The 16,023-nt window shown below is 37.8% G+C and overlaps 1 pseudogene across 1 annotated transcript in view; it reads left to right on the forward strand.

Moving 5' to 3' along the window:
- LOC306644948 (ER lumen protein-retaining receptor 1-like) overlaps nucleotides 1-15,490 on the forward strand; it is a 62,653-nt pseudogene extending 47,163 nt beyond the window's left edge. Inside the window, exon 2 of the transcript in view lies at nucleotides 14,578-15,490. The product of the transcript in view is annotated as an ER lumen protein-retaining receptor 1-like (transcript). The remainder of the gene's footprint in view (nucleotides 1-14,577) is intronic.
- The last annotated feature ends 533 nt before the right edge of the window (nucleotides 15,491-16,023 follow it).

Consider the following 16,023-nt stretch of genomic DNA (forward strand, 5'->3'; position numbering starts at 1 on the left):
CAGTTTTATCCTGTTTCTACATGATACCGTATTTTAAGGATGCTGAAATTTCAATAAAGGATATCATAATCATTTTTTCAAACATTTTCTTAATACTCATTATGTGCTATGCAATGTGCTAACCACTTCACATGGATAATTACCTTTAATCCTAGCAAAAACCTACAGATGAAGAAACCGAAGTTTAGACATGTTAAATAATTTGCCTAAGGGCATGAATCTGGCAACTGGTGGAATTGAGATTCACATACAGTCTGTCTCCAGTGCTTTGGGGCTTAATGATTTCCCTATACTGCCTTTCCATAAACCTTTTAATGGTTATATCATATTTCAATGTTTTTGGATATAGTATAATTCATGTAAATATTCCCCTATTATTTCCTTTTTTGTCGTAAAGTAAATATTGCTGCAGTGAGGGTATGTACATATATACACATATATGTTTGTGTGGGTATGTGTTTTTATACACACACAAACACACACACACACACAAATTTGTTTGCTTTTCTGATTATTTCTTGTCCATCTGTATGTCTCCTTTGGAGAAACACCTACTTAAGTGCTTTTCCTATTTTAAAACTGGTAAATTAATTTTCTATTATTGAGTTCTTTATATAGTCCACATATAAGTCCCTGTTGGGTATATGATTTGAAATATTTTCCCATTCTATGCATTATCTTTTCACATCTTTTTTTTTTTTTTTTTTTTTTCCTTTTTCTTCTGTGGTGCTGGTGTCAAACCCAGGTCTTGGGCATACCAGGCATGTGCTCTACCACTGAGCCACATTCCCCAGCACCATATGCTTGATAGTGTCCTTTGAAGCATTTCTAAGATTGTTATAGTTTTGGGTCTTACTTGTGGCTCTCTGACCCATTTGAGTTAATTGTTGCACGTACTGTAAGGCAGGAGGACCAACTTCATTCTTTTTCATATGAATATGTAGTTGTCCCTATATCATTTGTTAAAAAGACTCTCCCTATTGAATTGTTTGGCATTCTTGTATATAATCAATAAACCATAGATACATTCACTTATTTCTGGGCTCTCCATTCTATTCCTTTGATTCTTATGTTTAACCTATGCCAGTATTACTATCTTTAATATTGCTTTATAGTAAGTTTTAAAATAAAAAAAAAATGTGCCTACTCAGGGATACCAAAAAAAAAAAAGTGAGAATCCTTCAACATTTTTCTTTTTCAAGATTATTTTGGCTATTCTGGTTCCTTTGCATTTCCCTATGAATTTCAGGATCAGCTTGTCAATTTACACAAAGAAGCCAACTGATATTCTTGTAGGTATTGTTTTAAATCTGCACATCTGTTTAGGAGAATATTGCCATTTTAACAAAATTAAGTCTTCTAATCCCTGAACACAGGCTTTTTTCTTTTTTTCTTTCTTTTTCTTTTTTGAACATTGTAGCATTTTGCCACTTTCAGAGTGTGAGTTTTACAATTTCTTGGTTAAATTTATTCTTAAATATATTATTCTTTTTAATGCTAATGTAAATGGAATTTTGTCTTTAATTCACTTTGGGATTATTGATTGTAAGTGTACAGAAATATGACTAATTTTTGTACACTGATATCGTTTCCTGCATTCTTCCTGAACCCTTGTATTAGTTCTAATAATATTTTAGTCAATTCTTTTGGATTTTCTGTATTCAAGATCATGTCTCTTATAAATGAATTCCATTCTTCCTTACCAATCTGTACACCTTTAACTTTCTTCTGTCATACTCTGACTAGAATCTCTAGTATAGTGTTGAATAGAAATGGCAAAAGTGGGCATTCTTATCTTTTTCCTGATGGGAAAACATCCAGGCTTTCACGGTTAGATAAAATGTGCATTTTTCAGAGTTATTAGTTAATTAAGTTCACTCCTCTTTCCAGTTTGTTGAGTATTTTCTTCATGAAGAGGTGTTGGGGTATGCAAAATGCTCTTTGACATCTAATAAGATGATCATGTAGGTTTTTCTTTTATTCTACCTATATAATATATTACATTATTTTCAAACATCAAACCAACCTTGCATTCCTGCTATAAATTCCACTTGATCACAGTATATAATTCTTTTTATATATTCCTGGACTCAATTTGCTACTATTTTTATGAAAATGTTTTGTCTTGCAAGAGACATTGGTCTGTAATTTCCTTTTTCTGTAATGTCTTTCTTTGGTTTTGCTATCAGGGTAATAGTGGGCTCACAGAATGAGTTGATAGATATTTTCTCCTCTTCTAATTTTTGGAAGAACTCATAAAGAATTAATTAAAAAAATTTTTTTATGTTAATAGACCTTTTTTTATTCATTTATTTATAAATGGTGCTGAGAATTGAACCCAGTGCCTCACATGCTAGGCAAGTGCTCTACCACTGAACACAACCCCAGCCCCTCATAAATAATTAATATCACTTTTTCTTTAATTTACAGAATTGACCTGTGAAGCCATCTGATTATTTCTTTAGATTATATATCCAGAAGTAGAATTTCTGTGTCAAACATATAAACATTTGTAAAACCCTATATACATATTGTTAAATTATTTTTCTATGGGGAGAAAGATGCTGATTCATATTTCCATTATTAATACCTCAGCTATTACATAATTTTACTCACAGTAGACTCTCAATAAATGTATGTTGAAATAAATTTTCTTAATGACTACTTCTTCCCAACCCTTAAAAACAACATTCACTAGCATATCAATCAAATAATTAATCTTGGTACTAATATTTTTTGAAAACAGTTTATATATCTTACTGAGTAATGAAAAATTTGTGGGGTTTTTATATTGATTTCAGGTCAATTTCAACCATAACAAGCCTTATATTTTTTAGGTCCAGCATATTTTAGCATTCTGTGAGTAAGGATGGTCCATTCCTGTCTAATACTTCTGTGCTTTAGAGAGTTTTTTCACATATAGCATAGCTTTCTTTGGTCACAAGCTAGCGCAGTTTGTTTTGCTGTTGTAATTAACAAAGAGTCACAAAGGATTTATGACTTTAATCATTACAAATATTAATAAGCAATACTTGGCAAATTCTTGTATCATGGTTGTCTTAAATAAGAGATTTCTTATTTTCATCACAATCTTTCATGAGTATTCTGAATTCATTTTCCATATGAATAAATTTATGCTCCTACTATTATTTAATTTTAATCTTCATTGTATACTAAGAATTTGCTAATTAATTGAGACACTTAATTGTGGAATGTAGAAAATCTAAGTTATGTATGTTGTCTCTTTACTTTTGAGCTCATTTTCCTCTTTAAGTACTCTGTTGACAGAGGGAGGTTCCCCTGTTAATGAAAGACCCTGAAACTTGTCACCCAATGTGCACCTAAGCACAAGGTCCATTTTAAGTCTGCCAAATCCATGTCAGTGTTTTTCTTCTCTGGTGTTTGTTTTAGTGCTAGGAAAATTACATTGTAATAATGTAAGGTATATTCCATACAGGTTGATTCCAGTGAAATTTAGACAACCAGGTAAATATATTCCTTAATCACTCTGGCTGCAAAAGCTTATGTTACTCAAAATGGCATTCCAGGCACTAGTCATTATAAGTCTTGCTTCATTACATTTGAGTATCTTATTTTCCTTCTCTTTTATTGCCTTTCACTTTGGTGTTGTTTATTGTCCTGCTAGACTCACTTGTTTCTTTATTTAAGAATTCACTGGGTTTGCATCTGATCTTATCTTTAGTGTCACCACCTTAGCACCTCTTGCGGGTTGATTTAATATTCACAGTGACATTATCTCCAACTCTCTTGTGAGTGAATTCACATCTAACTTAGAGCAAGATACTGCACGAATAATACAAGAAACATTGCCAGTTGAAGCAGCGGAAAAGGTTAAATTCCGATTTATATTTTTCTTGTGACTAGTTCCTTACCTATCTCATCCCATCCATTTCTCTCTCTCTCTCTTTCTGTATTAAAGTCCCCTAGGTTTTATAGGAATTCATTAAACATATACACTTTTCTCTCTTAAACTTTATTGTTCGTCAGTTGTAGATCTGAAAATAAAATGACTTCAGATTTAATTTCAAGTGTAGCTGTTTCTGGAGCCTGTAGCTTCCCTCTCATGTTCACCAAAGAGTTCACTGGGGACATGGGCCTGTATCACATGAAGGTTCCAAGCACATTACAGATGTGCTTAGAGCCTGTGTACTTCCCATTTCTTAACTAAGTTGTTTTGGTTGGAAGTAAGAGAAACTAACAGCTTAAGTAATAAATGGAATTTATTGGGAGGATGTGGGAGTATCTCAAAGAACTCAAAGGCAGCTGGCCCACCCAGGGACCAAATGCTGAACCTGGAGAGCCACCAGGCACTTATGCAGTCATGGCTGCTCTGTGTTTCCAGCTCTGTTCTCTCTCTGTGCTGCTCTAGGTCAGTTGCACCTGGTTGACTGGGTACATGGTAGAAGAGGCTCAAGCAAAACCTAAACTTCACTCCAATTTCCAGATTTCCATGAAAAACTATTAAATGGGCCTAATTTGGATCAAGCATTCATCCCTGGTCCAGTCATTTGTGACCAGTAATCCAGAGCTCCCTGTGAATATGAGTAGATGAGAGTGGTTTTCAATAAAAATGACTAGACACATATCCATCTAGTTTGTTTACTGTACTGTTTAGGTGCTATTTCTTTAATTACAGAGAGTTACCATTTAATAGACAATAAGCCATATCTGGTCTCCTTCAGAAACGTGTATAAGGTCGAGGCTTCATCAGTATGATGGTGTTTGTTCTCTTAATTGCCTTTCATCTGTCATGTTCACACTTATCCATATGGCCTCTTGGGCTCATCCTTTTATTCATTTATATTCCCTTTCCACATATAAGGGAAATCATAAATCATTTGCAAAAATTTCTGATTCATTCATTTCTGGATAGCGATAAGTAGAAGGAATGGAACTGCCCTAGTGAGATTCAGTTTCATGGTCTTCAAAGTTGATCTGGGTATTATTTCTCCAATCAGCATTCTTAATGTTCTCAGTAATACCAGCTGTTGTGATTTCCTTACTAACATGGTCTTTAGTGAATTGCACTCTCTGGCTTGTTACAGCACATCTGTGTGACAATGGAAATTTTTGGATAACCATGAAATTGGGTTTGAATTTGAGATAATGTTTCTGAAGATGTCTCTATTTAGAATATGGTGCTAGCAAGTTCTGTATCTCCATGTAGTATGTCGCTAGAACAATATTTCATATTCATTTGTTGATTAACCTTTTAGTTATTGAGAATGTAAAATGAAGATAAAACTATATGGGCTTAAAACAAGTAGAAAACTATTCCACAAACTGCTTTCAAATAATAAAAGAAGAGCTTTTAAGATAAGAATTTGGAAGATAAAGGATATAATGAAATTCAGTCATGGAGGTTAAGATGTGAGACTTTCAAAGAGGAGGGGTTCAATGCTATTAAGAAAAGGTTTATGGTATTGTCAATTAAAGTGGAACTATCAGGGTGGACTTGAAGTAGTTAATTCTTTCTTTTAATTTTTTTTTTTTTGTAGTTGTAGATCGATAGCATACCTTTATTTTATTTGTTTGTTTTTATATGGTGCTAAAGATCAAACCCAGTGCCTCACACATGCTAGGCGAGCACTCTGCCACTAAGTGACAGCCCCAGCCCTAATTCTTAATTATTTCAACATATATTTTTGCTATTCACATTTCCCGTTTTGGTCACTGGTCACATTTACCACTTCTGAAATACCAATTATTTATTCTTTCCATCAGTATGTAGATTACATTCATGGGGGTATGGGGAAGAAATAGGCTTACTTCTGTTATTTGCAGGATCTGGGGCAAGAGGACAAATAGAGACTGACATAGCACATGTCTAAATATTTAAAATTTAAATTAAACTAGTAACATTTTAAGTTAACATTTTAACTTAAAAATGTACTTTAAATTTAGAATGAAAACTTATTTAAATCTTGTTATAATTTTTCTAAAAATAAAATTATTTGCCGTTTTAGCTTGTATAGCTTTGGACATGTAATATCTAGGCCTATTGGTATGCATATGTAAGAATAACAGAATAAATTGTTTAGAATAAATTGCTTAATTTCACAAAACTGTCTGCAAGTGTCATCATGTGCAAGTGTTGCAAATACTGTGGTATATTTGCGGTTATCTCCAGAATTTCGTGGTGCCATGAAATTGAATTCAATGGAAAGTCAGTGTTGAGATGCTTGGCAATGAGAAAGGATATTTCCGATGCAAAAATCTACTGGATTCATGCTGTCTCAGAAGGGCTTGGCAAGTTAATTTGCCTTTTCTCTTAAGCATTTTCATCTCTCAATTTTTCCCTTGTTCTGGAGAAAAACACTTTCCTGAAGTCACAATGGTAAAACTCTTAAACCCTTATGATATTTGGACACAGTCATCTTTTTGTTTGACTTCACAGGAAAGAGATGTGGGAGCCAGGCATAGTGGTGCACGCCTGGAGTCCCCACAACTCAGAAGGCTGAGGCAGGAGAATTGCAAGTTCAAGTTCAGCCTTGGCAATACAGTGACACTTGGAACAAAAGAAAAAGAAAAGGGTTTGGGGATGTAGCTCAGTGAAAGAGCACTGTAGGTTCAAGCTACAATACTGAAAGAAAAAAGAGAAAAAGGGTTGTGGGGGAGAGAGAGAGAGAAGCATGTTCCTAAGCCTGAAATGTATGTATTTATGGTTTCAAGTCAGGGCAGAGTCAGTGCTGAAAGCTGATTCTCAGTATCGAAAGCACCCTGAATTCAAATTCATTTTGGTGTTGTTGCTGTTGTGTGTGTGTGTGTGTGTGTGTGTGTGTGTGTGTGTGTCTGTGTGTCTGTGCTGGGGATTGAACCCAGAGACTTGTGCAAGCACTTTTCCACTATACTATATCCCTAGACTTACCCCTGAGCCTTTGAATATGTTTATTTGTGTGTGTGTTTGGGAAATACCCTACCCAGCCCAGGGTCTCCTTTTGCTTAAGTGCAAGAGTGCTTCTGGCAAGAAAAGCAGCAGAACAAAAAAGGGTAATTTAGACATTCCCCACTAGAAAATAAGCTTGACAAGAGTACCAATTTCTCCATCATGCCCTGCTGTATCCTGAGCTAGGATGAGTCAGGCACATAGTAGATATCCAAGGAGAATTTGTTGAATGACTAGCATAGTGGTGGTGAATAATGCCTTTCCCTCCCAAACACTAGCTAAAAGTTCAGTGGAAGCCCTTCAGCGGGCAGGGCACTATCTTTCAATACCAAGTCTTCAATTTTTAGAGCAATAACTGTTATAGGGCTAGTCTCCTAGCTGTTCTCTTAATCATATTAAGACTGCAAAAATAATTGTTTGGACACTCCAACTCATATCTCAAGTTTGAAACTTTCCTGATAGGCCCAGGCATCAGATATTATAGTCCTCTAGTTCACACCTGACTTTGACTTGGCCTGATGTAGTTAGTGATGCTGAAAGCGTGCCGCAAGGGCCTCAGAAGGGCCTGTCTGAAAGGTGCCACATAAGCGCACCGTGCTCTGCATATGTAAGTGAGGAGCTGCTCAGTGGTTTCCCTGCAGGGACAACTGTATTGTTTTTAATTGTCTATTTTAATAGGCCTGAATAAAATACTCTTCTGTTTTATTTGATCTGCATCCCCTAGTGGGATTTCTCCCTGCCTTCTTTTTACTGCTGTGACAGTTTCCTAGTTAGACATTCAGTTCTTTCGACAGGGCTTCTTGATTATCAATGGCAGTGACTGTTCCTCCATCTACTGACATTCAATCCTAGTGGTCCTTGACCTATGGGATCATCAGCAAAAATGGGCTGAGTTTTAGGGATCTGGGATAAATGAAACAAATGCCACGAAACAGCAAACAACAACAACGATGAAATCAAGCACAGGTTTGGTTTAATCAGCTAAACTAATCTGGATTGATTTTTTTTTTTTTTTTCAAATGTTCGAAGCAGTGATCATAGGCATCCAAGATTAACTCTAGTTTAACCACCCCAACCTTCATTATGTGGCTATTTGAACAAATGTAAGGCCATGTTAGAATGATCTTCTAGTTGAACAATTTTCTTCTAGGAGAAGCTTTAAATGATGGAGAATGATGTAATGAAATACAATCAGGGATAAGGGGAAGATGCAAATTTCAGTAGTAGCTCTACCAGTGCATGATTGTGTGGCCTTTGTCAAATCATACTGTTCCTCATCTGAAAATATAAGCAAGTTGGATTAAGGCACCTCCCTACTTCCAGTACTATGGCTGCTGACATTGCACACCTGGCTTGATACATATGCTGTCCTGTATTTTCAAAGCAGATCTTTAGGTCTGCTTTGAATCACTTTACATATTTGTAAAGATTTATACTCCTTTACTTAAAGGTGATTCCACTGAAGAATGATCTCCTGTGACGCACATTACCTGGTTAAGAAATGGGCAAGCTTTGCAAACTCCTTTGGAGGATTAACTGTATTTTCTGCATGCACGTTCTCCATAAAGCACTTTGCTATTCCCCTCTTGGAGAGACAAAGCCAGGAATCCCCAAACGAGTCTGTGAAGTCAGTGGAGTCCCTTGGGACTGGCCCCTTTCTGCTACCTTTTCCTCCATAGATCTTTTCATCCAGGTTTCAAGGCCCTTAAGTTGCTTTTCCCTGAAGACAGGTGTGGTTCCCCCACCAACCAAGCCTAAAATCTTTGATCTAGGTTGTGCTCCAAGATCCCTCAAGTTGAATGGTAGCAAGTAAGAGTGTTCAAAATTCATCCTGCCCCTCGACAGGGTTTTGGCAGATCCAGGCACATGACCAGGACTACCAGTCAGAGAATCCAGATCTTCCTGGACAGAGTTATTGGTTTAGTAATGGGCATTTGCTCCAAGAAGGGCAACTTAGACTCCTACCTGGCACTTTTGCTGGCCTCTCAGGAAAAATCCATGTCCTCTTCTCATTGTGGATACCAAATAGAAGGAAAGTAAACCCTGAGTTGCCCTTAGCTGTCCTAGCTATTCTGTGGGATATTGGCCTCACTCTTGCGTAAAATGGGTATTTTTTTATTGTGGTTTGTTGTTGTTTGTTTGCCTCAGGGGTGAACCCAGAGGCATTTAACCACCGAGTCACATTTCCAACCCTTTTTGTTTTTATTTTGAGGTAGGATTTTGCTGTTACCTAGGGCCTTGCTAAGTTGCTGAGGATGGTTTTGAACTTGTGATCCTCCTGCCTCAGCCTCCTGACCTGCTGGGATTATAGGAGTGCTCAGTTAAAATGGGTGTGTAATATAAAACACATTTCTTAGAAATCCAATGGAACACTGAGTTGGTTGCAGGAATTGGTGCAGGTTGGTTTCGGCCAAGGATCCTAGCCAACTAGCAGTCCTGCAACTGAGTCCCCACCTACTTGTCCCATCTTACCTATATAATCATTCAGCCCTACTGTGTCACCCTCAAGCTTAACGGGACTCCACGTCACTGCCCTCACATTGCAACAATACTTCCTGACTCTGTGAATGCTTTTGTTATTGCTGTCAGATTGACAATTCCCTGTTCATTCTTCAAATATAGTTTTTTAAAAAATATTTTTCAGTTGTTGATGGACCTTTATTTTATTCATTTCTTTACATGCGGTGCTGAGGATCAAACCCAGTGTCTCACACATGCTAGGCAAGTGCTCTACCTCTGAGCCACAACCCCAGCCCTCAATGTGGTGGTCATGTTAACCTTCTTTTGGAGATTTTCAGACTACCTTCCTACCCACCCTCTGCCATCGATCCTGGAGGAACTCACTTCTCTCCTCTCTGCCCCTTACACTTTGTAAAACTGCCTTCATAGCAGCGTTGTCTTGTGATCTCCTGTTTTTGTTCATGTGTCTCTTTTTTCCTACTCCTACACTTCTTGAGGGCAGGATCCTTGGCTTACTCATCTGTGGTTCTCAACTGCCCCACTAGGTGTTTGAGACGTATGTTTTGCTTTGTATTATGACTTCTTTCTAACTCCAACAAGAAGATAAGGTATTTGAGCTCAGAGAGCATGTCTACTTCATATTTGTACTCTTCACATCTACTCAGTCATTGCAGAATAAGCAGAGAACAATCATAGACCTGGGTCAGGTGAACCTAGGACCAATGGAAACAGACCCATTGTGCAAAGTAACACCTCAGCCTTACCTGGTATGACATTGCCTTTTGGCTTCAGAGAAACTGATTTTGATCCCACCTATTCTTGTATGTTCTTCCCATCAATCCTTCATAGTCTTCCAAGTTAACAAAAGAAACTTAAAAAAAAAAAAAAACCAGGTAGAGGAGGAAGTGTGGACAAATTCTATCTTTATTCATGGACTTTCTTCCAGCTGTTTCTGGTTCATTTTGACTCCACGTTCTTTGGCATTCTTTGCTTCCTGGCTTCCTGCTCTGGCTTCCATAGCTTGACTCCTGTGTTCAACCTGGCCCTCTGCTTGATGTCCTGGGTTTAGCTGCCCATCCTCCACCCAACATTTTACATCTTTCAAATTCATAGCACAGCCACATGTAAGAGAAGTCCTTTCCACATGCCCCACAGTAGTCCTAAGGGACATATTCATGTCTTGCTCAGCCCTGACTGCCACCCAAAAGAGGAAAAGCATCTGTCAGAACTATAATTTTCCACAGTGAAGCCTCAGCTTGTCAAAGTAATTTTGACTTGGTGTCATCTGAATTGGATTTTATGAATACAATGGAGGCATTGGTTTCATCTTGCAGTGCTGGTGTAACATGGGTGAACTTTGTTAAACATGTTGGTATGTTGTATACGTATGACTCCTTAGAAATCATCAATTTGCCTAGTCACATTGAATCATTCATCTGGAGCACAGTTGAAGGGGTTAATTAAAAACAGCTGCATCTGATCATAGTTATATACACTTCCTTCTTGGAGGGCACAGGAAAGACAGAACCCGGAGGAAAAAATGGAGGTCTTCCTTGGAGATGGGAGTTCTCTAGAAGCCAAGACAAGTGTGAGTAGAGCCTGCATGCTCTGAGAATCAGGAGAGAATCAGACTGAGTAAATTAAAGTGGGTGGTAAGTTTAAAACTTGTCCTACAGTGGCATTAAACTGGAAGAACACATTTTAATTGAAGAGCAAAGCGTGGTTAGTTATATGAACTATGCTTTTCTATTTGAATTACTCCTTCAAAAAATAACCTGGCACTCCTTATCTTACCTGCATTTTAGTTATTTTGAAAAAAAAAAATGAGTTAACTGTTATTTTTAAAATTATGAGCTTCTTTCTTTATAATTTCTGTTCCACCCCCCACTCCCCTGGTACTGGGGTTTAAATCCAGGGGTGCTCTACCACTGAGCTACATCCCCAACCCTTTTTATTTTTTAATTTGGAGACAGGTTCTCACTAAGTTACTGAGACTGGCTTTCAACTTGTGATCCTCCTGCCTCAGTCTCTGGAGTTGCTGGGATTATAGGCATATGCCACCCTGCCTGATGCTTTCAAATTTTAATTAATTAGTTTTAATTTTAATGTTTTAAGAACACTAAATACAAGTTTTACTCTCTTAAATTTTAAGTGTGTAACACAATATTATTGACCATAGGTATCAGGTTGTATAGCTAATCTCTAGAGCTTATTCCTATTACTAAATGTTATGTCATGCCTTCAGTCACTGGTGATCATTCCAGTCTTTAATTTTCTGAATTTGATTCTTTGATATCTCCTAAAAATGCAGTACTTGTCTTTTCTTATATGACTTATTTCACTTAGCAACATGTCTTTAAGGTCCATCCATGTTGTCACATCTTACAGAATTTTCTACTTTATTAAGGCTGAATAGTATTCCATCATACGTATATGCTACCCTTTCTTTATCCATCCATGTGTTGATGATGTTGAGTTTGTTTCCACATCTTAGCTACTGTGAATAGTGCTGCAATGGACACGGAAGGGCTATTATCTCTTCAAAATCCTGATATTAATTCCTTTGACTACATATGCAATACTGGGATTGTGAGATCTTACAGTAGCTTTATTTTTAATTTTTGAGGCGTCTCTATACTTTCTGTAGTGGCTGCACCATTTTGTATTCCCACCAGTAGTATACAAGGGTTTAATTTCTCTACATCCTTGCCAAAACTTTTTTTGTTTTAATACTAACCACCTTCATAGGTGAGGTGAAATCTCATTGTGATTTTGATTTACATTTCCATGATTATTGTTAATGATAAATATTTTTTCATATACCTCTTGGTCAGTTGTATATCTTTGAGAAATCTTTCTTCAAGTCCTTAGCCCATTTTCTATTCAGGTTATTAGTTTTTTTGTTATTGAACTTTATGTGCTTCTTACATATTTTTTTAAATCTTTACCCGACATCAGATATATGGTTTACAAATATTTTCTCCCATTCTTTTGCGTTATTTCCATGAAATCATGGCCAAGACCAATTCTATGAGAACTTTTTTCCATTTTCTTCTAGAAATTTCATAGTTTCAGGACTTATGTTTAAGTTTTTAATCCATTTTGAGTTCATTTTTGTGTATGGGACATGCTCAGGGTCCAACTGCTTTGTTTTACACATGGAAAACTACTTTCCCCCATCCTTTCCCCATTGTGCATTGTTGGCACCCTTGTCAAAGATCATTTAACAATTTCTGTACTATTTCCTTATACTTTTCAGTATAAAAAAATATGTATTTCTTAGTTCTATAAGTGGAAAATAGTGAATTTAATAATTGCATTAATTATGTGTATCATATCATATTGACATTTATTCCTTGGTATTTCTGTTCCTTATCCATAAAGTATTAAGTTCCTATGGTTTGCCATAAGATGCAGAGGTACTGTATGTGGTTTTCTCTTCAGCTTTCCTTGTGACTTAAGCTCTCACACTCATTGCTTCTTGCTTAGGGAAGCCAAGTTAGGTTGCACATGCTAATGTGATTACCAATTGAACCAAAACTTATCTAATTTACAACCTGGCAGATGACCCATAAACTCATAGCTCTTGGTGGGGGAGTTCCCCTGTCTAACTGAAGGAACAATATTTCTGTCAGATTTTGAACTGGAGAATATGTAGAGAATTTTCTAGTTCAATATGAAAGAAAAATGGAGTGTTCATGCAAATATAAGTAGAGAATCCAATGGTTAAGATGGAGTTGAGAGTCTGCTTTAATTATTTACAACCGCCTTAATAGAAAATGTTTCATTAAGATGGTCTAAAGAAATATTCCTTGTAACGAAGGGGATCTTCTAGTTCCTTGCTATTCAAGGTGTGGTCCATAGACTAGCAGCATTAGCATCATCTGGAAGCTTGTTATAAATGCAGTGTCTCAGGCCAACCCAAGACCTACTGAAAAAGAATCTGCACTTCAGCAAGTTCTCCAGATAATGTATATACACATTAAAACTCCATTCTAGTATAACTAATGTAGCAGACTTCTGTTATTTTTCAGTATACATTTTCTTCTTCCATGATAATAGAATCTTATCTGGTTACACTGCTGAGTTCCCAGCTCCACATTTACCTAGCTCTCTTCTACCTGACTGAGACTACATTCTAGTCAATGGAGTGTTTGGAGGAGTAATCGGAGCTACATACATATCTTGTCTTGACAATAACTAGGTCTTCCCCCAAGCTGCGAGCTGGGGAGAACTATGGTAAACACTTTGGATCCATTAGAGGGAGTCACAGGTTGAGGATTGCATAGTTACCTACTAGTTTAGGCCTGCCCATCTCTCTCTCTGGACTGCTGCTTTAAAGAGAAGCATTCATCTCTCATTTTAGTCATTGCAAATTGAGATATCTGAGCTCAGCATGGACACTAACAGAGTATTAACATAGTTAGATGAGCAAGTAGATAGTCTCCTTAGAGTTATATATTTAACTTTTTAATAATGCTGGGAGCAGCACTTGAATCTGTCTGCTTATGGTGCCTACATTGAAATGGGCATGAAATGATTAAAAAGCTATCTAGTGGGGATATCAAAATAGCTCAGGAATTAACGATAAAATAATTATTTTTTGATTAATGGGCAAAGATGATCTGATATTAATTCTTACCCAAAGGTTTTTTTTTTTTTTTTTTTGCTCACAAAAAACTGGTCATAAATATTTCTCCAGTCAAGATTAGCTGAGTGTTCAGGACATTCTGAAATGTGTGGTCTCTGTCACATGTTCTATAATTTACATGATTTTACCCCTTGGATTTACGAAAGTCCCCGACTATGCAAATCAGAATTAAAGCCAAACATCTTCAATTTATAAAGTTTATTTTTAAAAATATAAACATTTAGTAGTGTTAGTTAGAGATTTCACAGTAATTCACAGCTCTACTGTGTTACAAGGAAATAACCAAATCCATGTGGGATTTGGACACAAAATTACTAAATTACTTGGAACCAGGATGACAAAACAAAAACTCATACCAAACCAGAGATGAAGACATTTTCTTAATCATTCTTGGCTAAAAATTTTATTAATGTCTTAGTGTGGAATTGCAAGAGATGAAATACCAGATACATACCAAATATATAATTATTACACATCTCCATTATATTTTGTGGTGTTTGTATATTTACATTTAAGAATGCTGTCAAGTGCTAGCTCCAACCTTGGTTCCCCCTTATAGGGCCCCCTCTCTGGAATGCAGCCCACCAGAGGGTCCCTTTTCAGCAGTCAGCCAGAACAGCAGCCTCCCTCCAGCCTGCTTTCCTCCAGCTCAGCCCTGCCAGAGTCCTTCCACCCATCAGCCATGAATCTCTTCGATTCCTGGAAGTTCTCTCCCACCTCCTAGCCATCTTCTTGCTACTGCTTAAAATTTGGAAGTCCTACTTAGTGTGCTTTGTGCTGGGATTTCAGAGAAGAGCCAGGTCCTGTTTGCTGGGATGTCCACTGCTGGCTACCTGGACCTCTTCACCAACTACATCTCACTTTACAACACATGCATGAAGGTGGTCTCCATAGCCTGCTCTTTCATCATGGTCTGGATGATTTATGGCAAGTTCAAAGCCATTTACAACGGGAACCACGATACGTTCCGGGTGAGTTCCTTGTCTTCCCACGGCCATCCTGGCATTCCTGGTCAACCAAGACTTCACCCCTCTGGAGATCCTCTGAACCTTCTCCATCTACCTGGAATCGGTGGCCCTCTTCCTGGGTGATCGTGGTGAGCAGGACTGGCCAGGCCGAGACCATCGCGAGCCAGTACCTGCGGGTTCCAGGCATCTGGCGCACCCTCCGTCTCTTCAGCTGGATCTGGCGCGACCACTTGGAGGGCTTCTTTGATATCATCACCTTTGTGGCCGGCCTGGTCCAGACAGTTCTTCACTGTGATTTCTTCTACCTCTATATCACCAAAATTCTAAAAGGGAAGAAACTAAGCTTGCAGGCATAGCCCTGGCCCTCATTAGCCCTCTCCTCAGTAGTGATTGGAGGTGGAGGAAGGTGACAGAAGACAAGAGCCTTCCCGTCCAGGGGTGGCTTTTTAAAAAATCCACCTCTCCCTGCTCCCCATACCCACCCTGCCGGGTTGGGGGTTGGCAGTGGAGGACTCAAGTCGTGGGGAGCTCAGGACCTGGGCTATTTGTAGGGTTTTTTTTTCTTTCTTTTTTTTGCCTTTTAGAGAAGAAAAAAGAAAATCTTTCCACTACTTAGGTTTTTTTTTTTTTTTTTTTTTTTTTTTTTCTTTCCACGATCCTAGGGATTGAACCCAGGGCCTTGGGCTTACAAGGCAAGCACTCTACAAACTGAGCTATCTCCCCAGCCCACTACTTAGTTTTTGATTCTGGTGACTCCTTTCTCTTCTTTCTCAGCCCCAAATTTTATAAACTGCTTTTGAGTGTCCTGTGTGCCAAGGCAGGGCCAGAGATCTTTCCCCCTCCTTGAGCTCCTCAGCTCCTTTCCAGTTTTACCCACAGACCCACCAGTTGCCAAACACTAAACCTGCTGGCGCAGCCTGCCCCACCTCTCACCATGGCCAGGACCACAGCAACTTCATCCAAGTTCCTGGGTTGGGGACAGCAAGGAAGAGAGGCCCAGGAAGTTCTCCCCTGATTTTTCATAATAATTTTCCCCT

Source organism: Sciurus vulgaris, assembly GCF_902686455.1.
Source record: "Sciurus vulgaris genome assembly, chromosome: 15".
Taxonomy (NCBI): Eukaryota; Metazoa; Chordata; class Mammalia; order Rodentia; family Sciuridae; genus Sciurus; species Sciurus vulgaris.